Source organism: Myxine glutinosa, chromosome 14, assembly GCF_964187855.1.
Source record: "Myxine glutinosa chromosome 14, kmMyxGlut1.1, whole genome shotgun sequence".
NCBI classification, from domain to species: Eukaryota; Metazoa; Chordata; class Myxini; order Myxiniformes; family Myxinidae; genus Myxine; species Myxine glutinosa.
This window is the reverse complement of record NC_136274.1, coordinates 4,371,207-4,398,628: the sequence shown is the minus strand read 5'-3', so window position 1 is coordinate 4,398,628 and position 27,422 is coordinate 4,371,207.

The following is a 27,422-nucleotide window of genomic DNA, read 5'->3' as shown; positions in this document are numbered from 1 at the left end:
CTTCGTTACCTTCGCGCACACTGCTGCTCGCAACTCGCGCAACTACTACTCCTACTCTGAAACCTTGGGAGGCCCGCGAGGAACCTCGGCAGCCTCCCCCGAGGCCTTGACCAGCCCCTCGGTCGGCTCAACCCCACGGCGGCCTTTTTTCGCACGTACCGAGGCTGAGCACTGCTCGAGCCTTCTCGGCACTGCCGAGCGCGCCTGCGAACTACGTACATACCCGTGAGAGTGCATTCTGGGGGGGCGCATGTAGTGGTTACCTTATTCGCATGTCGCGGTTAACTTATTCGCATGTCGCGGTTAACTTATTCGCATGTGGCAGTTACCTTATTTGCATGTAGCGGTTACCTTATTTGGTCATAATCCACGTGCACGGGCCTGTGGGGCTTTTGGTTGTGTGGACATGACGCACGCGCGGTTGTTGGAGCTACGCCCTCCGAAGAGGGTTTTGGCTTTATAAAAGCTGTACGACTTCCATTCGCGATCAGTGTGCTGGAGATTTCTGTACGAATAAACGAGCTTCGAACCCTACGAAATGGCCTCGTCTTCTCGCCTTCCGCAACTCCTAAAATATGATCATTCCTGCGATGGAACTAAACAAGCGATTTGTTACTCTAGAATATGAAGCTTAACGGTAACTCTGTGAATGACGACAGTAATTCGCTGTTAAGACTCCCTGCAACCATTTGGAGGGTTGTTGTCATGTTATCAATATTATAAAAATGTCCACCTGTTTTCGGTCCACTCGAGGATCTTTTTGAGAAATCCTTCAATGAATTCTGCTGGAATGTGATTGATAAGGAGATTTTTTGTTTTTTGTATACAAGATCGAGGCTCATGTCAGAGCTGACATTAATTACAAAAAGACAAACTGACACATAAAACATAATGAAGGGAGAGGGAGACAAGACGGAGAGAGAGAGGGAAGCACACAAGTACAACATTTGAGAGCAGGGACATCGGGAGATATGTGGGAGGCGGGGGGCTTTGGGGGAGGGGGACGGGAGGTGGGGTGCGAGAAGTATAAAACACATGGACACTGCTTGACTTCCAGGAACGAAGTTGGTATTTTAAAAAAGTGGATCTGCCGTGAATTAACGGGAGTAGAAAAGATCAAGGTTTTGGATGGGGGAAGAAAAGAATACCGAAGAGGAGAAAATCCTTCGCCTTTCTCGAAATATTCATCAAAACTACTGAAGTAAACGAAGGTGTTGTTGTATTTGTGAACAGCTAAGTTCTTTTCAGAATCCATAATTGAATAATCACATTAAATAATCACATGCACTGAGACATGTATGATACATTCTTTTTTTTTCAGGAGAAGTAAATTGAAGCAAAGACTCCGACTGTGATATCCGAGTTTGGGCGTTAGCTGCACCAACCCAGAAAAAGGAAAGACAAGCGTTACGCCAAGTCCCCCGTCGGTGAAGTGATGTGAGTTGACAAAGTGGAAGACGCAGAAAACATGCTATGATATGATATTTCGCTCACAAGGTTCAGACATACATGGAGGCGGCCATCTTGGATTTTGATATGGTGACCCAATTTTCAACAGCGTTCTTGCTTATGCCTAGATACACCCACACACCAGATTATAAGTTGGTACTTCGCTTATTTTTCAAGATATTCCGCTCACAAGGTTCAGACATATATATGGTGGCGGCCATCTTGTATTTTGACGTGGCGACCCAATTTTAAACAGCGTTCTTGCTTGTGCCTCGATACACCCACACACCAGATTAGAAGTTGGTACTTCGCTTATTTTTCAATATACCGTATTCAACTCACAAGGTTCAGACATACATGGCGGCGGCCATCTTGGATTTTGACGTGGCGACCCAATTTTAAACAGCGTTCTTGCTTGTGCCTCGATACACCCACACACCAGATTAGAAGTTGGTACTTCGCTTATTTTTCAAGATATTCATCTCACAAGGTTCAGACACACATGGCATCAGACATACATGGCGGCGGCCATCTTGGATTTTGACGTGGGTTGCACCCACACACCAAATTCGAATGCGGTCCTTCGCTTATGCACGCACGCACGCACGTAAACACACACGCCCGCACGCACACACGCATGCACGGACGGACGGACGGACGGACGGACACACGGACGGAGGGGAAAAACCATAGTCCCCCTTTCGCTCCGCTGTGCGACGGGGGACAAAAATTGGTTGTTGCCTGGCAGCCAACGTCGGACAAGTTTCCGAGTGTTCAGGTGGCGAGCCAGTGTTTGTGGCATCTTCTGCACATGCATGTCAATTGCATGGGGGCGGCCCAGCACAATCGGTACACATCGGCCATGATGCTCCAGCAGAAAACGAGGGACAGTAAAGGGATGGTGGTGCCGTGGACTCCGTTGGCCGATGATTTCACAACCGAGTCAGACACATGACTTGTCCCTAACGCCTTGTTCAACAATGTTGCTTGGGTGGTCGGTCTATCAGATGAAGCCAAGCTCGAACACAAAGTACCAGATAAACATCCGTCATGTCAGCAGCTCCTGTCGTTTCTCAAAGAGGAAGAAGAAGAGGGGAACAAGCCCCTTGATCTCATCCAATACACATTTTATCACTGCGATACTTCCCATCAGTTTAGTCGAAATTACGGTCTTCCTGATGATTTACGGGTCTTCCTGATGATTTACAGGGCCTCCTGATGATTTATAGGTCCTCCTGATGATTTACAGGTCCTACTGATGATTTACGGGTCCTCCTGATGATGTACGGGTCCCCCTTATGATTTACGGGTCCTCCTGATGAGTTATTGGTCCTCCTGATGATTTACGGGTCCTCCTGATGATTTACGCTCGTTGCTTGAGCATATTTTGTGAATAGAATTTTGGTGAATTGCATGTGGTCAGAAAAGCTTATCAGTTGATTTTTCCACCTGTTAGGCGATTCTGAAGCTGCCGCTTCCACCTCATTAAAGATTGGTTTTCTGTTGTGCTTTTATGCCTCCATTGACGAAGTTGCCGGAGGCATTGTGTTTTCAGGTTGTCTGTCCGTCCGTCTGTCCGTGATAGGTTTTCGAATATAAACGCAATCTTTGAATATAAATGCTTCTCCCTTCATCCTTTAATATTGTTATGTTTGTAGGGAGTAGGGATACCTCAATCCAGGTAGATTGCATAGATTAATGTGCCCCGACTGTCGTGAAGAAGAAGAAACCTCGATGTACCATAAGTAGGGAATTTGTGTAGACCGGATGTCGGGTACGCTTGTATCTTCGTCCCCATTAGAGGGATGGGGCTTGTTAATTAGCGAGGGATTATGGGTAAATTAATCCCCTGTGTGTAATTGCCTCTGTAAGCTATTCCTCTGTTCCTTATGACACCGCACTAGACACCAAGCCAGAAATCGGCCATTAAACACAATAATTAAAACACCAACCGGAAATCAGGCTTTGAACAATATCGCTGGCGCCACAGCCGCTACATCACCACAGGCACAGGCAGGCCGAGAGCCACGCCCCGAAGAGCAGTGGTTTGTCCAGGGTTTGATTGGCACAAGCACTGGTAAGATGGAACTCGCTGATCGGGCCGGACACGGTGACGTGTTAAGATGACGTCAGAGCCAGGATGATAAAAGAATGCTCTGGCCGACATTTTCCTCTCTTGAGCCTTCTGGTTTTAGAACTGTTGGTGAATGGTCGCTACTGCTCTTTCCCCTTCTCGTTGTGGATCTCATCGTGAACGGTCGTGTGCCGACACCTTCTCGGGCCTTCTGATTCTGGATCCGATAGCGAAAGGTTGCATTTTGATCTCTCTCAGCGTCGACGTCTTCTTGCCCCTTCTGATTTTGGATACCATCGCAAACGGCCGTGTTAGGACATCTTGCTAGTGGTCATGAGGAGGAAGAGCCACAGGCTGAGGGCTGTGGTTTCCCACGCGAGGACGACAAAATAAGCGTGGCTCGAAGAGAAAACTGTGCACGGAGGCCTGGGTTCTTTTTCCCGCCCACGCGCTGCGCACCAACGGACGAGCGTTTCCTGCCAAGGCCTCAGACGATCTTTGATGATTCCTGACGAGATACACGAGCCGATTTGAGATAAGTGCCACAAAATAACACATTTATTTTCGGTTATTTTATCCTTTGTTTGTATTCGAGTCTGTGGTGGGAGCACTCCAATTAGGAATTTAGTTATCGTGCATTTTCTTTGTTATCGGCATTTCTTTCATTAAACCTGTATATTTTTGTACATTTTACTGTCGTGTTGCTTGAGTTAATTTATCCAGGTGTGAAGACTGCCGGTGGGATCCGTGAAGGTAAGAGCTTACGGCTTCTCCCCCACTCCCTCCCCGCACATATAACGAATACCGTCATATTGAATTGAACGCCTCGGAGTGTTAAGCTCGTTTTGTCATCTGTGGCACCATGCGGTGCTCGTCACACGACAATATAATTTTAAAACATTTTAATAAAAATGCTTCACTTTTCTTATTTCTCCGTCTTGAGTACCCCATGTGTTCTTCTTCACCAGTATATATTCCTCTTCTTCATCTTCACAAATATTTTCCAAAACGGTCTGCCAGCTAACCGATTGGTCCACCAACCATTCTCCCATACCTATAGCACCACCATTCTGTGTCATCAACAAAAATTCTTACCATCAATCTCATTATCTTTATCTTCCGTCCAATGTGGTGTCCAATGTGGGAACCTTGAGAAGTCCAGTTTGCAGAGGTTGTTTTCTCACAACAATCACATTCCCTTCACATCCTTTAAACGTGCCAGTACCCTCCTGCACATCTCCTACAAGCCCGCATCCTTCGAACCCCACCCCTTCCACATCCCCTCTTCATGTCCCCTCTTTCCGCATCTCCTGTCACTCCACCCTCTCAAAACGTCCTTCACACCTCACCCACTCAAACCCTTCTCCTCACCCCACTCCCTCAACCTGCCCCGTAAAAGCCCCACCAACCAGTCCTGCACCCTCCCAATGCCTCCTCCCCTATCCCTAACTGTGTAGACCTCAAGCATCAGAGATCTCCACTCCAACCTGACAGATTGGCTGATATACAGGGAATCATCTGTTTAACAGAATCCTTCGTCCCACAGAACATCCCCAAACTCCTTAGTGTCTGTGCCCGGTTATTGTATCCTTTGATTTGATATGCCTGAACCACGCCTCGACAGTGCAGATGCATTTTACATCAAAATGCCCATGGACTGATCTTACATATCTCAAACCCCCAGGAGTACCTCTGGCTGTGAATCCCCCTCCACTCCCTCCGCTTGGTCATTTGTGTGTTATACCGTCCTCCTAACAGTGACAACTCCATCTACAACTTTCTTTCTCTCTAAGACAACATGGACAATCTTTAAACCACCCTTCCCAACTCTGTCTTCCTCACAAGTAGTGATTTCAATTGTCACCATGCAACTTGGCTGGCTGTTGGTCCGTCTCTCACGAGCCATGGCACTTCAGCAAAGGACCTCTGTGACTCCATCTGACTGACTCTTGCCGACCTTCCTGATCTGTGAAATTCCCGACCCGAATTTCTTCCAATGGCAAATTCTCCCTTCTGGATTTGGTGTTTACAATCTTGCAAATGTCGCTCTTCTTGGGCCCCAATTGGTTCATCTGATCATATTCTTGGGAAAGTTAACATCTCTCTCGCTATTCAAGAGAGCTGCCTCAACGCCACCGAGTCTGGAATTTCACTCAAGCAGATCAGCAGGCAAGCAGAAATCTCTCTTTGCCGACTCGTACCACGGCTGACTGCTCGTGAGAAGGCCGAATGCCTTAAATATGTGTTTGCTTCAAAACCTTACGTTCCTACCCCTCACTCTATGTACCCACCCTTCCCAGTCACACCCAACTTATTTTGCACCTGTGAAGGTGGAGAAGTTTCAGGCAATCCTCAACTCTGATTCTGCAACAGGATTGCATTAGCTCATGTGTCCTGAAAACCTGCTCGACTGCTCTTGTACATCCTCTTTCTGCTCTTTTCACCTTATCATTTCAGCAAGGTCATCTTCCATCTGCTTCAAAATCAGAAAACATCACTGCACGAAATGGAAGGTACAAAAACCGATCACTTTAACTACAAACCTATTGACATACTTCCAATAATTACCATTGTCATGGATTCCATCGTCAGAGTTTAAATGAAAAATTTATTCTTACCAATGGTCTCACCTCAGATCACTTACTCAGATTCAGACCAGGTCACTCTACCTTGGACATGCTGCTTTTACTCACCAACAATGGATGGAGGTCATCAATCACAGACATGAGATTGGGGGCATCACTCTCGAGATATCTGGAGTTTTCGATATGGTTTGCCATTCCGGGCTGCTCGCCAAACTCTCTGCCTATGGCACCCAAGGCCAACTCCACACATGGCTGACTGGCTTCCTCCACTCTCGTAGCGAACGTGTGGCACTCAACAGAATCCTTTCATCTTTCCCGGTTAAGGCAGGAGTGCCCCAAGTCAGTTTTCTTGGTCGAGTCCTATTCCTGATCTTCATCAATGATCTCTCTGACTCTCTGGAAAATTATCTTGATCTATTTACTGAGGACTCCACCCTCTGCCGTAACATCTCTCATCATTCAGACAGGCAGGCCTCTTCACTCTCTTCAGACCTTGACAAAATCACAAGATGGTCAAACACTTGGAACATGTCTTTCAATCCTGATAAATCTCACACTCTCACCATCTCTCTCAGAAAAGACCGTCTGACAAACCCTCCCATCTGCTTTTTTAACAATCTTCTTGACAAGCAACCATTTCTCTTCAGGACAGGTCTCCCATATATACTGCCCCTGATGTTATCCCAGCTTGCCGGGGTTGAGGAAGTTCAGTCACTCAAACTCCTGGGTCTCAATCTCAGCCATGATCTTTCTCGGGCAAACCACATTTAGAAGTTGGCCTCTCAAGCCAGTCATATGGGCATCTTTTGTCATACAAAGTCCTGCCTTGGCACACCTCAACTCCTATCCACCTACAAGATTTCATCCACAGCTTGATGTAGTACAGCTCTCTCCTGCCTCACATCTTGCTCAGCTTGATGTCATGGAGACCAAGGCCTTCAAGATCATTGCAATCTCCCTCGATGAAGCTGAGTCTATGGGCCTATCGCTTCACCTTCGCAGACAGGTCAGTGGTCTCTCTTTCTTCTTCTTTCACATCCTTTCTGGTCTGGTGCCCTCTGCCCTATCAGTGCTTTGTTTCCCCCAGGGTTCTGCACGGCGTATGCGGTCCACCAGAAACCCCCTTCTCATGAAACTCCCAAAATCCAGGATCACTGCTCACCTACACTCATACGTTGCTCTTTTTTTCTCACCTGTGGAATCAATTCGCACATTCTCCTCAATCTCATCGTTCCCTCCAGATCTTGAAGACAGCTTTTCACCATCATCTCATATCATCCCCAATCGAAAACCATGACCCTTTCTATTCCCGTTAACTCCACTCCTCCAAACCCACCTCCTTCCAAATTTCCAATTTTTTCCTTCCTCAAAATTTGCTTTTCCGCACATCTGGTCCACCCCGTGCGTCCTCCCTACCACTTATTCCTCCCAACTCCCATTATTTGTCGAAGTCTCCCTCTTTTTGTCCTTCAACCATGTTGTTGGTGTCTCCCCCCCCCCACCCCCCCTCTCTCTCCACTGTTCCTTTTGTTCTTTGTATCATAATCTGTTCAGTGTTTTAGCTCTTCCATGACCCTTGACTTGTAATACAAAAACAAGAAAAAGACCAAAGATACAATGAGGATAACTATGCTTCGATGGAGTGGTGCACGGTGCGGTGACAGCACTGTCCAGGATTGAACTATCGGGCTCATCAGCATGCTCTGGGTCATCAGAAATGTGCACCTCGTGTTAACAATGGTGAAAATAACCTGGATGATAAGGGATCCCCCACTTCATCAACTGCTCAATTTCATTCCCAGTGAATGTTCCCAAAGTCATCATCAATCGAAAAGCTGCTCCCGTCGAACAAACAATCTGTTAATTGTTCTGATCTTTGTGAGTGTACCGATTGCTCCAATCTTGAAATTCTATTTCATTTTGCGGTTGACGACAAACTCAGCAATTCCGAGTAAATTTTGTCTTGTGCCGTGTCTCCTGGGGAACTACTCGTCATATTTCACTTGGAGCAAAGTGTTCCTTCCTTATTCCTGGTATATTGAACATCACCTAATGTCGCTATTTCAAATGAATCTATACACTGATGGATGCAATAAATATCGTGTCATTGTATCTGAAGCCCCCTCGCCCCCCTGGGTGGCCGAAATCTCTGTAGATCTGAATTCGTACCAACCTCCACCGAGGCCACTTGTTACTGAAGAAATCTTTCAATCCCGGTATATCTTCCTTCAAAAGGACATTTTCTCCCCTTTCCAATTATCCCACACACATGAATTCCTGTCACATATCAATTGGACACCGTGGGTCGGAATTTGGCTTCCGGTGCGGTGAACTTTTGGGGGTGGTCCTACGTTTGAGGACCTTTGTGACCCCTTTTGCAATGGAATATGCAGTGTGGCCTGAAACGTCGTTTTCAACGTCCAACAAACTTCAGAAAATACACACGTCCATGTATTTGCGAGATGGTTTTGACAAAAGTCAATTTCTAGACATTTCTAGGATTGCAGGTCATGGCCCATCGTTCATTTGTCCTGATTGTGATAAATGTCCGAGTTCTCCATTAACTTTATACATTAAAAAATGGCTGCTCAAACGTTCGACAATTTGTCAAATGATCAATGACCTTAATTGATGTCGAACCGCTTTAAACGTTCCAGACCTAATTGTACACATTTTTTTGATTATGCCCCGATGGACGATGTAATGTTTACACGATGTGTGATGCAGACATTATGGACTATATTGCTTTTTAAGTTTGCTTAATCGTGTTTGGGCATCATTACCTTTGATGGCGGCATTTTGCCGCAATCGATATTTCGCATGAGGCATCTAAAGGTGTGCATGGCAACGCCGACAGACCGGTTTACTCCTTCCCGAAGGTCATCAGTTAGCCACCTGAGTATTTATTTTTCATTCAGTCGTGACATTCCTTCTCCAAGGATCAGATACATTTTCAGATGCTTACAATTCACTTTAACCATACTTTTGGCAGCAAGTCCGAGGATGCCGGTTCAGTGTCCATGACCAAGTTACTACTTCCTGCCCTAACCAGCAGGGGGCGCTGCAATCAGCGTCTTAGCCACGTCCTCAGCCAATGATGCCACCCCGCAGCATTATTATTATTATTATTATTATTTTTGTATACATATCGAGGTTCGTGTAAGAACTAACATTAATCACACAAAAAACGGACACATAAAACATATAATAAAGGGAGTGGGAGACAAGACGGGGAGTGACACGGAAGCACACAAGCACAACAACAGTAGAGAACAGGGACATCGGGAGATCTGTGGGAGGGAGAGGGCGTGGGTGGAGAAGGCATGGGAAGTGGGGAGGTGGGAGAGGTATAAAACACATGGACACTGCTGGGACTTCCAGGAAAGAAGTCGGAATTTCAAAAAAGTGGATCTGGGGTGAATTAACGGGGGTAGAAAAGATTAAGGTTTTGGATGGGGGAAGATAAGAGATGGTGGTGAACAGCTGTTTTAAAGACCTGGAGGGAGGAGAGGGATTGAAGAGAGTGGGGGAGTTTGTTCCAGAGGCGGGAGAAAAGAGGAATGAAAGAGTGAAGGTGAGCATACGAACGAAGAAGTGTCCATGTTACGACGCACCATGTGTTTGGAGTCACACATAGGTACAATACGGAACCAAGAGTACCGCTGAGTGCGGAGGAAAAAGTGACCTCATCGAAATGGCGTCACCCAGAGTGCCCTGGGAAGTTATACAAGTATTTATGTTTGTCTGAAGTAAAGTCCAGTGTTGTCTCATGTATTTTTTTTCTATGTTGTGTTGAGGCTCATGGGGGAGCTAGAACATAGAATGGATCAGGACGTAACAGAATGAAACAAGAACAGCACTTGGTAGAGCGCACACCTCCGCCAGGCTGAACAGTTTATGTTTTGTATCCCACTGAAAGGCCGGATCAGGATTCGGACCTGAACCAAAATGTAATCGGTTTGTTCTTGTCACTTATCCAAGTCATCCACCAAGTTGTGTCACAACTCATCCACAACTTATCATGTTATGTTTCAACGATAATGAAATATCATGTTATATATCGTTTTTGGCCCTACAACTCAATGGTGGCCCGATCTGTCTCTCGATGAAAATCCGAATCCGGATTTTCCCCAAAATGGGAATAATTTTGTCCTCGTTACACACTCAACCTGTTCACCAAATTTCGGCCAAATCCATCCATAACTTCTTGAGATATCCTGTTCACAGATGAACAGACAGACAGACGAATACATAACCTCCACTCACCTTTGGTGGTAGAGGTAAAGAACAGTATAAAGACAAGTGAGGAAGTGGGAAGGGGCGCAGCAATGGCAGGGATGAGAGACAAAATAGAGGGACAGAAATAAGGCATGTGGGGAATGAGGGAAAGGGAAGGATACAGGGGATGAACAAGATGGACACAACCGCAAACTCTCAATCACAGAAGTGAAAGGAAAACTGGAAACTCGGAAATGGGTAGTCTTCGGGAGAGTTAATGGGGTATTCTTGGGTAAAATGCCAGGGGCACAGAAAAGGCCCCTTTATATGGGATGTGCCATGTGGCAAATTAGAGAAAATAAGGGACATTCCATAACTTATAGAAAATGTCGAACAATAGAAAAGAAGGGACATTTTAAAAATATCGTGTGCATGGTGGACTACCCTTGTGTTCTTAGGAGGAACCAAGTAATGCTCTAGAAAAGTTCATATAAAGGGGTGCCAATTTGATTCATACAGCTGCATGAAGAAGTAAATGTATTTTATTTGCCAGATGTAGGTTCCCCTTTTATATGAACTTTTCTAGAGCATTACTTGGTTCCTCCTAAGAACACAAGGGGAGACAAGCACGCACACAATATTTTTTGAATGTCCCTTCTTTTATGTTGTTCGACATTTTCTATAAGCTATAGAATGTCCGTTCTTTTCTCTACTTTACCACATGGAACATACCTTTATATAAAGGGGCTTTTCTATGCCCCTGGCATTTTTCCCAAGAATGTCCCTTCTTTTCTGTAGTTTGCCACATGGCACATCCCATATAAAGGGGCTTTTCTATGCCCCTGGCATTTTTCCCAAGAATGTCCCTTCTTTTCTGTAGTTTGCCACATGGCACATCCGATATAAAGGGGCTTCTCTATGCCCCTGGCATTTTTCCCAAGAATGTCCCTTCTTTGCTGTAGTTTGCCACATGGCACATCTGATATAAAGGGGCTTTTCTATGCCCCTGGCATTTTTCCCAAGAATGTCCCTTCTTTGCTGTAGTTTGCCACATGGCACATCTGATATAAAGGGGCTTTTCTATGCCCCTGGCATTTTTCCCAAGAATGTCCCTTCTTTTCTGTAGTTTGCCACATGGCACAGCCCATATAAAGGGGCTTTTCTATGCCCCTGGCATTTTTCCCAAGAATGTCCCTTCTTTGCTGTAGTTTGCCACATGGCACATCTGATATAAAGGGGCTTTTCTATGCCCCTGGCATTTTTCCCAAGAATGTCCCTTCTTTGCTGTAGTTTGCCACATGGCACATCTGATATAAAGGGGCTTTTCTATGCCCCTGGCATTTTTCCCAAGAATGTCCCTTCTTTTCTGTAGTTTGCCACATGGCACAGCCCATATAAAGGGGCTTTTCTATGCCCCTGGCATTTTTCCCAAGAATGTCCCTTCTTTGCTGTAGTTTGCCACATGGCACATCCCATATAAGGGGGCTTTTCTATGCCCCTGGCATTTTTCCCAAGAATGTCCCTTCTTTGCTGTAGTTTGCCACATGGCACATCCCATATAAAGGGGCCTTTTCTTTGCCCCTGGCATTTTTCACAAGATACATTTTAAATACGAACAAAATGCATTTGTTCATCGTACAAGACTTTATTAAAGAGAACATAAAAGACTTGAAAAAGTAAGGGGAAAAAATATTCAACCCAGAGAGGATTTGAACCCACAATCCCCAGCTTGGGAGTCTGACACTTTATCCATTAGGCCATTGAGCCAGCACATTGCAATTGTGTTTTAAAAATATTTTAAAGGGGTATAAAGTGTGTGTATATATATATATATAAACACACACACACACACACACACACACACATACACACACATATACAGCAGTAGAAGCCGACAGATGAATTTTCAGTCCCAATGTTAAAGTTGCATATAGAGAAACGATCCCTTATAAACGGAGGTGGACTTTGCGCCTCCCTTTGATTATTCAAGATGATATAAAATACTTCACAAAGTAAGAAGGAAAAAATAATTCAACCCATATGGGACTTGAACCTACACTCCCCAGTTGATGTCTTAACCATTCGGTCATTAAGCCAGTACATTTGATACATGAAATAACATTTTGAAGAGTTATAAAGTGTGTATATATTGATATATATTTATTTATGTATATATATTTCTATATTTTTAAATTTTAAAGCAAAAACTCCAGCACTTATGTTTAATTTGTTTCGAAAGCCATTAACTATACCTATTGGCCAGACATATTGGCCAACACATTTTAGGCGGACGGACGGACGGACAGACGGACGGACGGACAGACACCAAAGTAATTTTAAGGGTTTTCTAAATAAAATTCAAGAATGTGGAAACAGACGTTGCTGAAATTTGGAACATATTAGCTCAATGTACAAAGTATTTACTTCTGAAATCTGGAACATATTACCTCGATGTGCTGGAAATGTGCTTCTGAAATTTGGAACATATTAGCTCAATGTACAAAGTATTTACTTCTGACATTTGGAACATATTACCTCGATGTGCTGGAAATGTGCTTCTGAAATTTGGAACATATTAGCTCAATGTACAAAGTATTTACTTCTGAAATCTGGAACATATTACCTCAATGTACAAAGTATTTACTTCTGAAATTTGGAACATATTACCTCGATGTACAAAGTATTTACTTCTGAAATTTGGAACATATTAGCTCAATGTACAAAGTATTTACTTCTGAAATCTGGAACATATTACCTCAATGTACAAAGTATTTACTTCTGAAATTTGGAACATATTACCTCAATGTACAAAGTATTTACTTCTGAAATTTGGAACATATTAGCTCAATGTACAAAGTATTTACTTCTGAAATTTGGAACATATTACCTCAATGTACAAAGTATTTACTTCTGAAATCTGGAACATATTACCTCAATGTACAAAGTATTTACTTCTGAAATTTGGAACATATTAGCTCAATGTACAAAGTATTTACTTCTGAAATTTGGAACATATTACCTCGATGTACAAAGTATTTACTTCTGAAATTTGGAACATATTAGCTCAATGTACAAAGTATTTACTTCTGAAATTTGGAACATATTACCTCAATGTACAAAGTATTTACTTCTGAAATTTGGAACATATTACCTCAATGTACAAAGTATTTACTTCTGAAATTTGGAACATATTACCTCAATGTACAAAGTATTTACTTCTGAAATTTGGAACATATTACCTCGATGTGCAAAGTATTTACTTCTAAAATTTGGAACATATTACCTCAATATACAAAGTATTTACTTCTGAAATTTGGAACATATTAGCTCAATGTACAAAGTATTTACTTCTGAAATTTGGAACATATTACCTCAATGTACAAAGTATTTACTTCTGAAATTTGGAACATATTACCTCAATGTACAAAGTATTTACTTCTGAAATTTGGAACATATTACCTCAATGTACAAAGTATTTACTTCTGAAATTTGGAACATATTACCTCAATGTACAAAGTATTTACTTCTGTAATTTGGAACATATTACCTCGATGTACAAAGTATTTACTTCTGAAATTTGGAACATATTACCTCGATGTACAAAGTATTTACGTCTGTAATTTGGAACATATTACCTCGATGTACAAAGTATTTACTTCTGAAATTTGGAACATATTACCTCAATGTACAAAGTATTTACTTCTGAAATTTGGAACATATTACCTCAATGTACAAAGTATTTGCTTCTGAAATTTGGAACATTTTACCTCGATGTACAAAGTATTTACGTCTGAAATTTGGAACATATTAACTCGATGTACAAAGTATTTACTTCTGAAATTTGGAACATATTACCTCAATGTACAAAGTATTTACTTCTGAAATTTGGAACATATTACCTCAATGTACAAAGTATTTATGTCTGAAATTTGGAACATATTACCTCAATGTACAAAGTATTTACTTCTGAAATTTGGAACATATTACCTCAATGTACAAAGTATTTACTTCTGAAATTTGGAACATATTAGCTCAATGTACAAAGTATTTACTTCTGAAATTTGGAACATATTACCTCGATGTACAAAGTATTTACGTCTGAAATTTGGAACATATTACCTCGATGTACAAAGTATTTATTTCTGAAATTTGGAACATATTACCTCGATGTACAAAGTATTTACGTCTGAAATTTGGAACATATTACCTCGATGTACAAAGTATTTACTTCTGTAATTTGGAACATATTACCTCGATGTACAAAGTATTTACTTCTGAAATTTGGAACATATTACCTCGATGTACAAAGTATTTACGTCTGTAATTTGGAGCATATTACCTCGATGTACAAAGTATTTACTTCTGAAATTTGGAACATATTACCTCAATGTACAAAGTATTTACTTCTGAAATTTGGAACATATTACCTCAATGTACAAAGTATTTGCTTCTGAAATTTGGAACATATTACCTCGATGTACAAAGTATTTACGTCTGAAATTTGGAACATATTACCTCAATGTACAAAGTATTTGCTTCTGAAATTTGGAACATATTACCTCAATGTACAAAGTATTTACTTCTGAAATTTGGAACATATTACCTCAATGTACAAAGTATTTACTTCTGAAATTTGGAACATATTACCTCAATTTACAAAGTATTTACTTCTGAAATTTGGAACATATTACCTCGATGTGCAAAGTATTTACTTCTAAAATTTGGAACATATTACCTCGATGTACAAAGTATTTACTTCTGAAATTTGGAACATATTACCTCGATGTACACAGTATTTACGTCTGTAATTTGGAGCATATTACCTCGATGTACAAAGTATTTACTTCTGAAATTTGGAACATATTACCTCGATGTACAAAGTATTTACTTCTGAAATTTGGAACATATTACCTCAATGTACAAAGTATTTGCTTCTGAAATTTGGAACATATTACTTCAATGTACAAAGCATTTACTTCTGAAATTTGGAACATATTACCTCAATGTACAAAGTATTTACTTCTGAAATTTGGAACATATTACCTCGATGTGCAAAGTATTTACTTCTAAAATTTGGAACATATTACCTCGATGTACAAAGTATTTACTTCTGTAATTTGGAACATATTACCTCAATGTACAAAGTATTTACGTCTGTAATTTGGAGCATATTACCTCAATGTACAAAGTATTTACGTCTGTAATTTGGAGCATATTACCTCAATGTACAAAGTATTTACGTCTGTAATTTGGAACATATTACATCAATGTACAAAGTATTTACTTCTGAAATTTGGAACATATTACCTCAATGTACAAAGTATTTACTTCTGAAATTTGGAACATATTACCTCAATGTACAAAGTATTTGCTTCTGAAATTTGGAACATATTAGCTCAATGTACAAAGTATTTACTTCTGAAATTTGGAACATATTACCTCGATGTACAAAGTATTTACGTCTGTAATTTGGAGCATATTACCTCGATGTACAAAGTATTTGCTTCTGAAATTTGGAACATATTAGCTCAATGTACAAAGTATTTACGTCTGTATTTTGGAGCATATTACCTCGATGTACAAAGTATTTACTTCTGTAATTTGGAACATATTACCTCAATGTACAAAGTATTTGCTTCTGAAATTTGGAACATATTACCTCGATGTACAAAGTATTTACGTCTGTAATTTGGAACATATTACCTCGATGTACAAAGTATTTACGTCTGTAATTTGGAACATATTACCTCGATGTACAAAGTATTTGCTTTTGAAATTTGGAACATATTACCTCGATGTACAAAGTATTTACGTCTGAAATTTGGAGCATATTACCTGGATGTACAAAGTATTTACGTCTGTAATTTGGAACATATTACCTCAATGTACAAAGTATTTGCTTCTGAAATTTGGAACATATTACCTCAATGTACAAAGTATTTGCTTCTGAAATTTGGAACATATTACCTCAATGTACAAAGTATTTGCTTCTGAAATTTGGAACATATTACCTCGATGTACAAAGTATTTGCTTCTGAAATTTGGAGCATATTACCTCGATGTACAAAGTATTTGCTTCTGAAATTTGGAACATATTACCTCGATGTACAAAGTATTTGCTTCTGAAATTTGGAACATATTACCTCGATGTACAAAGTATTTACGTCTGTAATTTGGAACATATTACCTCAATGTACAAAGTATTTGCTTCTGAAATTTGGAACATATTACCTCAATGTACAAAGTATTTGCTTCTGAAATTTGGAACATATTACCTCAATGTACAAAGTATTTGCTTCTGAAATTTGGAGCATATTACCTCGATGTACAAAGTATTTGCTTCTGAAATTTGGAACATATTACCTCGATGTACAAAGTATTTGCTTCTGAAATTTGGAACATATTACCTCGATGTACAAAGTATTTACTTCTGAAATTTGGAGCATATTACCTCGATGTACAAAGTATTTACGTCTGTAATTTGGAACATATTACCTCAATGTACAAAGTATTTGCTTCTGAAATTTGGAACATATTACCTCGATGTACAAAGTATTTGCTTCTGAAATTTGGAACATATTACCTCAATGTACAAAGTATTTACTTCTGAAATTTGGAACATATTAGCTCAATGTACAAAGTATTTACTTCTGAAATTTGGAACATATTACCTCAATGTACAAAGTATTTGCTTCTGAAATTTGGAACATATTACCTCGATGTACAAAGTATTTACGTCTGTAATTTGGAACATATTACCTCAATGTACAAAGTATTTACGTCTGTAATTTGGAACATATTACCTCGATGTACAAAGTATTTGCTTCTGAAATTTGGAACATATTACCTCAATGTACAAAGTATTTGCTTCTGAAATTTGGAACATATTACCTCAATGTACAAAGTATTTACTTCTGAAATTTGGAACATATTACCTCGATGTACAAAGTATTTACGTCTGTAATTTGGAACATATTACCTCGATGTACAAAGTATTTACTTCTGAAATTTGGAACATATTACCTCAATGTACAAAGTATTTACTTCTGAAATTTGGAACATATTACCTCAATGTACAAAGTATTTACTTCTGAAATTTGGAACATATTACCTCGATGTGCAAAGTATTTACTTCTAAAATTTGGAACATATTACCTCGATGTACAAAGTATTTACTTCTGAAATTTGGAACATATTACCTCGATGTACACAGTATTTACGTCTGTAATTTGGAGCATATTACCTCGATGTACAAAGTATTTACTTCTGAAATTTGGAACATATTACCTCGATGTACAAAGTATTTACTTCTGAAATTTGGAACATATTACCTCAATGTACAAAGTATTTGCTTCTGAAATTTGGAACATATTACTTCAATGTACAAAGCATTTACTTCTGAAATTTGGAACATATTACCTCAATGTACAAAGTATTTACTTCTGAAATTTGGAACATATTACCTCGATGTGCAAAGTATTTACTTCTAAAATTTGGAACATATTACCTCGATGTACAAAGTATTTACTTCTGTAATTTGGAACATATTACCTCAATGTACAAAGTATTTACGTCTGTAATTTGGAGCATATTACCTCAATGTACAAAGTATTTACGTCTGTAATTTGGAGCATATTACCTCAATGTACAAAGTATTTACGTCTGTAATTTGGAACATATTACATCAATGTACAAAGTATTTACTTCTGAAATTTGGAACATATTACCTCAATGTACAAAGTATTTACTTCTGAAATTTGGAACATATTACCTCAATGTACAAAGTATTTGCTTCTGAAATTTGGAACATATTAGCTCAATGTACAAAGTATTTACTTCTGAAATTTGGAACATATTACCTCGATGTACAAAGTATTTACGTCTGTAATTTGGAGCATATTACCTCGATGTACAAAGTATTTGCTTCTGAAATTTGGAACATATTAGCTCAATGTACAAAGTATTTACGTCTGTATTTTGGAGCATATTACCTCGATGTACAAAGTATTTACTTCTGTAATTTGGAACATATTACCTCAATGTACAAAGTATTTGCTTCTGAAATTTGGAACATATTACCTCGATGTACAAAGTATTTACGTCTGTAATTTGGAACATATTACCTCGATGTACAAAGTATTTACGTCTGTAATTTGGAACATATTACCTCGATGTACAAAGTATTTGCTTTTGAAATTTGGAACATATTACCTCGATGTACAAAGTATTTACGTCTGAAATTTGGAGCATATTACCTGGATGTACAAAGTATTTACGTCTGTAATTTGGAACATATTACCTCAATGTACAAAGTATTTGCTTCTGAAATTTGGAACATATTACCTCAATGTACAAAGTATTTGCTTCTGAAATTTGGAACATATTACCTCAATGTACAAAGTATTTGCTTCTGAAATTTGGAACATATTACCTCGATGTACAAAGTATTTGCTTCTGAAATTTGGAGCATATTACCTCGATGTACAAAGTATTTGCTTCTGAAATTTGGAACATATTACCTCGATGTACAAAGTATTTGCTTCTGAAATTTGGAACATATTACCTCGATGTACAAAGTATTTACGTCTGTAATTTGGAACATATTACCTCAATGTACAAAGTATTTGCTTCTGAAATTTGGAACATATTACCTCAATGTACAAAGTATTTGCTTCTGAAATTTGGAACATATTACCTCAATGTACAAAGTATTTGCTTCTGAAATTTGGAACATATTACCTCGATGTACAAAGTATTTGCTTCTGAAATTTGGAGCATATTACCTCGATGTACAAAGTATTTGCTTCTGAAATTTGGAACATATTACCTCGATGTACAAAGTATTTGCTTCTGAAATTTGGAACATATTACCTCGATGTACAAAGTATTTACTTCTGAAATTTGGAGCATATTACCTCGATGTACAAAGTATTTACGTCTGTAATTTGGAACATATTACCTCAATGTACAAAGTATTTGCTTCTGAAATTTGGAACATATTACCTCGATGTACAAAGTATTTGCTTCTGAAATTTGGAACATATTACCTCAATGTACAAAGTATTTACTTCTGAAATTTGGAACATATTAGCTCAATGTACAAAGTATTTACTTCTGAAATTTGGAACATATTACCTCAATGTACAAAGTATTTGCTTCTGAAATTTGGAACATATTACCTCGATGTACAAAGTATTTACGTCTGTAATTTGGAACATATTACCTCAATGTACAAAGTATTTACGTCTGTAATTTGGAACATATTACCTCGATGTACAAAGTATTTGCTTCTGAAATTTGGAACATATTACCTCAATGTACAAAGTATTTGCTTCTGAAATTTGGAACATATTACCTCAATGTACAAAGTATTTACTTCTGAAATTTGGAACATATTACCTCGATGTACAAAGTATTTACGTCTGTAATTTGGAACATATTACCTCGATGTACAAAGTATTTGCTCCTGAAATTTGGAACATATTACCTCGATGTACAAAGTATTTACGTCTGAAATTTGGAGCATATTACCTCGATGTACAAAGTATTTACGTCTGTAATTTGGAACATATTACCTCAATGTACAAAGTATTTGCTTCTGAAATTTGGAACATATTACCTCAATGTACAAAGTATTTGCTTCTGAAATTTGGAACATATTACCTCAATGTACAAAGTATTTGCTTCTGAAATTTGGAACATATTACCTCGATGTACAAAGTATTTGCTTCTGAAATTTGGAACATATTACCTCAATGTACAAAGTATTTGCTTCTGAAATTTGGAACATATTACCTCGATGTACAAAGTATTTGCTTCTGAAATTTGGAACATATTACCTCGATGTACAAAGTATTTGCTTCTGAAATTTGGAACATATTAGCTCAATGTACAAAGTATTTACGTCTGTAATTTGGAGCATATTACCTCGATGTACAAAGTATTTACGTCTGTAATTTGGAACATATTACCTCAATGTACAAAGTATTTGCTTCTGAAATTTGGAACATATTACCTCGATGTACAAAGTATTTACTTCTGAAATTTGGAGCATATTACCTCGATGTACAAAGTATTTACGTCTGTAATTTGGAACATATTACCTCAATGTACAAAGTATTTGCTTCTGAAATTTGGAACATATTACCTCGATGTACAAAGTATTTGCTTCTGAAATTTGGAACATATTACCTCAATGTACAAAGCATTTACTTCTGAAATTTGGAACATATTAGCTCAATGTACAAAGTATTTACTTCTGAAATTTGGAACATATTAGCTCAATGTACAAAGTATTTACTTCTGAAATTTGGAACATATTACCTCGATGTACAAAGTATTTACTTCTGAAATTTGGAACATATTACCTCGATGTACAAAGTATTTGCTTCTGAAATTTGGAACATATTACCTCAATGTACAAAGTATTTACTTCTGAAATTTGGAACATATTACCTCGATGTACAAAGTATTTGCTTCTGAAATTTGGAACATATTACCTCAATGTACAAAGTATTTACTTCTGAAATTTGGAACATATTACCTCGATGTACAAAGTATTTGCTTCTGAAATTTGGAGCATATTACCTCGATGTACAAAGTATTTGCTTCTGAAATTTGGAGCATATTACCTCGATGTACAAAGTATTTACTTCTGAAATTTGGAGCATATTACCTCGATGTACAAAGTATTTACGTCTGTAATTTGGAGCATATTACCTCGATGTACAAAGTATTTACGTCTGTAATTTGGAGCATATTACCTCGATGTACAAAGTATTTACTTCTGAAATTTGGAACATATTACCTCAATGTACAAAGTATTTACTTCTGAAATTTGGAACATATTACCTCAATGTACAAAGTATTTGCTTCTGAAATTTGGAGCATATTACCTCGATGTACAAAGTATTTGCTTCTGAAATTTGGAACATATTACCTCGATGTACAAAGTATTTGCTTCTGAAATTTGGAACATATTACCTCGATGTACAAAGTATTTACTTCTGAAATTTGGAACATATTACCTCGATGTACAAAGTATTTACTTCTGTAATTTGGAACATATTACCTCGATGTACAAAGTATTTACTTCTGAAATTTGGAACATATTACCTCGATGTACAAAGTATTTACGTCTGTAATTTGGAGCATATTACCTCGATGTACAAAGTATTTACTTCTGAAATTTGGAACATATTACCTCAATGTACAAAGTATTTACTTCTGAAATTTGGAACATATTACCTCAATGTACAAAGTATTTGTTTCTGAAATTTGGAACATATTACCTCGATGTACAAAGTATTTACGTCTGTAATTTGGAGCATATTACCTCGATGTACAAAGTATTTACTTCTGAAATTTGGAGCATATTACCTCAATGTACAAAGTATTTACTTCTGAAATTTGGAAAATATTACCTCAATGTACAAAGTATTTACTTCTGAAATTTGGAACATATTACCTCAATGTACAAAGTATTTACGTCTGAAATTTGGAACATATTACCTCAATGTACAAAGTATTTACTTCTGAAATTTGGAACATATTACCTCAATGTACAAAGTCTTTACTTCTGAAATTTGGAACATATTACCTCAATGTACAAAGTATTTACTTCTGAAATTTGGAACATATTAGCTCAATGTACAAAGTATTTACTTCTGAAATTTGGAACATATTAGCTCAATGTACAAAGTATTTACTTCTGAAATTTGGAACATATTACCTCGATGTACAAAGTATTTACTTCTGAAATTTGGAACATATTACCTCAATGTACAAAGTATTTGCTTCTGAAATTTGGAACATATTACCTCAATGTACAAAGTATTTACTTCTGAAATTTGTAACATATTAGCTCAATGTACAAAGTATTTACTTCTGAAATTTGGAACATATTACCTCGATGTACAAAGTATTTACTTCTGAAATTTGGAACATTTTACCTCGATGTACAAAGTATTTACTTCTGAAATTTGGAACATATAACCTCGATGTACAAAGTATTTACTTCTGAAATTTGGAACATATTAGCTCAATGTACAAAGTATTTACTTCTGAAATTTGGAACATATAACCTCGATGTACAAAGTATTTACTTCTGAAATTTGGAACATATTAGCTCAATGTACAATGTATTTACTTCTGAAATTTGGAACATATTACCTCGATGTACAAAGTATTTACTTCTGAAATTTGGAACATTTTACCTCGATGTACAAAGTATTTACATCTGAAATTTGGAACATATAACCTCGATGTACAAAGTATTTACTTCTGAAATTTGGAACATATTAACTCAATGTACAAAGTATTTACTTCTGAAATTTGGAACATATTACCTCGATGTACAAAGTATTTACGTCTGTAATTTGGAGCATATTACCTCGATGTACAAAGTATTTACTTCTGAAATTTGGAGCATATTACCTCAATGTACAAAGTATTTACTTCTGAAATTTGGAACATATTACCTCAATGTACAAAGTATTTGCTTCTGAAATTTGGAACATATTACCTCGATGTACAAAGTATTTACGTCTGTAATTTGGAGCATATTACCTCGATGTACAAAGTATTTACTTCTGTAATTTGGAGCATATTACCTCAATGTACAAAGTATTTACGTCTGTAATTTGGAGCATATTACCTCGATGTACAAAGTATTTACTTCTGAAATTTGGAGCATATTACCTCGATGTACAAAGTATTTACGTCTGTAATTTGGAGCATATTACCTCGATGTACAAAGTATTTACGTCTGAAATTTGGAACATATTACCTCAATGTACAAAGTATTTACTTCTGAAATTTGGAACATATTACCTCGATGTACAAAGTATTTACGTCTGTAATTTGGAGCATATTACCTCAATGTACAAAGTATTTACTTCTGTAATTTGGAACATATTACCTCGATGTACAAAGTATTTACGTCTGTAATTTGGAGCATATTACCTCGATGTACAAAGTATTTACTTCTGAAATTTGGAACATATTACCTCAATGTACAAAGTATTTACTTCTGAAATTTGGAGCATATTACCTCAATGTACAAAGTATTTACGCCTGAAATTTGGAACATATTACCTCAATGTACAAAGTATTTACTTCTGAAATTTGGAACATATTACCTCAATGTACAAAGTATTTACTTCTGAAATTTGGAACATATTACCTCAATGTACAAAGTATTTACTTCTGAAATTTGGAACATATTACCTCAATGTACAAAGTATTTACTTCTGAAATTTGGAGCATATTACCTCAATGTACAAAGTATTTACGTCTGAAATTTGGAACATATTACCTCAATGTACAAAGTATTTACTTCTGAAATTTGGAACATATTACCTCAATGTACAAAGTATTTACTTCTGAAATTTGGAACATATTACCTCAATGTACAAAGTATTTGCTTCTGAAATTTGGAACATATTACCTCGATGTACAAAGTATTTGCTTCTGAAATTTGGAACATATTACCTCGATGTACAAAGTATTTGCTTCTGAAATTTGGAACATATTAGCTCAATGTACAAAGTATTTACGTCTGTAATTTGGAGCATATTACCTCGATGTACAAAGTATTTACGTCTGTAATTTGGAACATATTACCTCAATGTACAAAGTATTTGCTTCTGAAATTTGGAACATATTACCTCGATGTACAAAGTATTTACTTCTGAAATTTGGAGCATATTACCTCGATGTACAAAGTATTTACGTCTGTAATTTGGAACATATTACCTCAATGTACAAAGTATTTGCTTCTGAAATTTGGAACATATTACCTCGATGTACAAAGTATTTGCTTCTGAAATTTGGAACATATTACCTCAATGTACAAAGCATTTACTTCTGAAATTTGGAACATATTAGCTCAATGTACAAAGTATTTACTTCTGAAATTTGGAACATATTAGCTCAATGTACAAAGTATTTACTTCTGAAATTTGGAACATATTACCTCGATGTACAAAGTATTTACTTCTGAAATTTGGAACATATTACCTCGATGTACAAAGTATTTGCTTCTGAAATTTGGAACATATTACCTCAATGTACAAAGTATTTACTTCTGAAATTTGGAACATATTACCTCGATGTACAAAGTATTTGCTTCTGAAATTTGGAACATATTACCTCAATGTACAAAGTATTTACTTCTGAAATTTGGAACATATTACCTCGATGTACAAAGTATTTGCTTCTGAAATTTGGAGCATATTACCTCGATGTACAAAGTATTTGCTTCTGAAATTTGGAGCATATTACCTCGATGTACAAAGTATTTACTTCTGAAATTTGGAGCATATTACCTCGATGTACAAAGTATTTACGTCTGTAATTTGGAGCATATTACCTCGATGTACAAAGTATTTACGTCTGTAATTTGGAGCATATTACCTCGATGTACAAAGTATTTACTTCTGAAATTTGGAACATATTACCTCAATGTACAAAGTATTAACTTCTGAAATTTGGAACATATTACCTCAATGTACAAAGTATTTGCTTCTGAAATTTGGAACATATTACCTCGATGTACAAAGTATTTACGTCTGTAATTTGGAGCATATTACCTCAATGTACAAAGTATTTACTTCTGTAATTTGGAACATATTACCTCGATGTACAAAGTATTTACGTCTGTAATTTGGAGCATATTACCTCGATGTACAAAGTATTTACTTCTGAAATTTGGAGCATATTACCTCAATGTACAAAGTATTTACTTCTGAAATTTGGAGCATATTACCTCAATGTACAAAGTATTTACGCCTGAAATTTGGAACATATTACCTCAATGTACAAAGTATTTACTTCTGAAATTTGGAACATATTACCTCAATGTACAAAGTATTTACTTCTGAAATTTGGAACATATTACCTCAATGTACAAAGTATTTACTTCTGAAATTTGGAACATATTACCTCAATGTACAAAGTATTTACTTCTGAAATTTGGAGCATATTACCTCAATGTACAAAGTATTTACGTCTGAAATTTGGAACATATTACCTCAATGTACAAAGTATTTACCTCTGAAATTTGGAACATATTACCTCAATGTACAAAGTATTTACTTCTGAAATTTGGAACATATTACCTCAATGTACAAAGTATTTGCTTCTGAAATTTGGAACATATTACCTCGATGTACAAAGTATTTGCTTCTGAAATTTGGAACATATTACCTCGATGTACAAAGTATTTGCTTCTGAAATTTGGAACATATTAGCTCAATGTACAAAGTATTTACGTCTGTAATTTGGAGCATATTACCTCGATGTACAAAGTATTTACGTCTGTAATTTGGAACATATTACCTCAATGTACAAAGTATTTGCTTCTGAAATTTGGAACATATTACCTCGATGTACAAAGTATTTACTTCTGAAATTTGGAGCATATTACCTCGATGTACAAAGTATTTACGTCTGTAATTTGGAACATATTACCTCAATGTACAAAGTATTTGCTTCTGAAATTTGGAACATATTACCTCGATGTACAAAGTATTTGCTTCTGAAATTTGGAACATATTACCTCAATGTACAAAGCATTTACTTCTGAAATTTGGAACATATTAGCTCAATGTACAAAGTATTTACTTCTGAAATTTGGAACATATTAGCTCAATGTACAAAGTATTTACTTCTGAAATTTGGAACATATTACCTCGATGTACAAAGTATTTACTTCTGAAATTTGGAACATATTACCTCGATGTACAAAGTATTTGCTTCTGAAATTTGGAACATATTACCTCAATGTACAAAGTATTTACTTCTGAAATTTGGAACATATTACCTCGATGTACAAAGTATTTGCTTCTGAAATTTGGAACATATTACCTCAATGTACAAAGTATTTACTTCTGAAATTTGGAACATATTACCTCGATGTACAAAGTATTTGCTTCTGAAATTTGGAGCATATTACCTCGATGTACAAAGTATTTGCTTCTGAAATTTGGAGCATATTACCTCGATGTACAAAGTATTTACTTCTGAAATTTGGAGCATATTACCTCGATGTACAAAGTATTTACGTCTGTAATTTGGAGCATATTACCTCGATGTACAAAGTATTTACGTCTGTAATTTGGAGCATATTACCTCGATGTACAAAGTATTTACTTCTGAAATTTGGAACATATTACCTCAATGTACAAAGTATTTACTTCTGAAATTTGGAACATATTACCTCAATGTACAAAGTATTTGCTTCTGAAATTTGGAGCATATTACCTCGATGTACAAAGTATTTGCTTCTGAAATTTGGAACATATTACCTCGATGTACAAAGTATTTACTTCTGAAATTTGGAACATTTTACCTCGATGTACAAAGTATTTGCTTCTGAAATTTGGAACATATTACCTCGATGTACAAAGTATTTACTTCTGAAATTTGGAACATATTACCTCGATGTACAAAGTATTTACTTCTGTAATTTGGAACATATTACCTCGATGTACAAAGTATTTACTTCTGAAATTTGGAACATATTACCTCGATGTACAAAGTATTTACGTCTGTAATTTGGAGCATATTACCTCGATGTACAAAGTATTTACTTCTGAAATTTGGAACATATTACCTCAATGTACAAAGTATTTACTTCTGAAATTTGGAACATATTACCTCAATGTACAAAGTATTTGTTTCTGAAATTTGGAACATATTACCTCGATGTACAAAGTATTTACGTCTGTAATTTGGAGCATATTACCTCGATGTACAAAGTATTTACTTCTGAAATTTGGAGCATATTACCTCAATGTACAAAGTATTTACTTCTGAAATTTGGAACATATTACCTCAATGTACAAAGTATTTACTTCTGAAATTTGGAACATATTACCTCAATGTACAAAGTATTTACGTCTGAAATTTGGAACATATTACCTCAATGTACAAAGTATTTACTTCTGAAATTTGGAACATATTACCTCAATGTACAAAGTCTTTACTTCTGAAATTTGGAACATATTACCTCAATGTACAAAGTATTTACTTCTGAAATTTGGAACATATTAGCTCAATGTACAAAGTATTTACTTCTGAAATTTGGATCATAT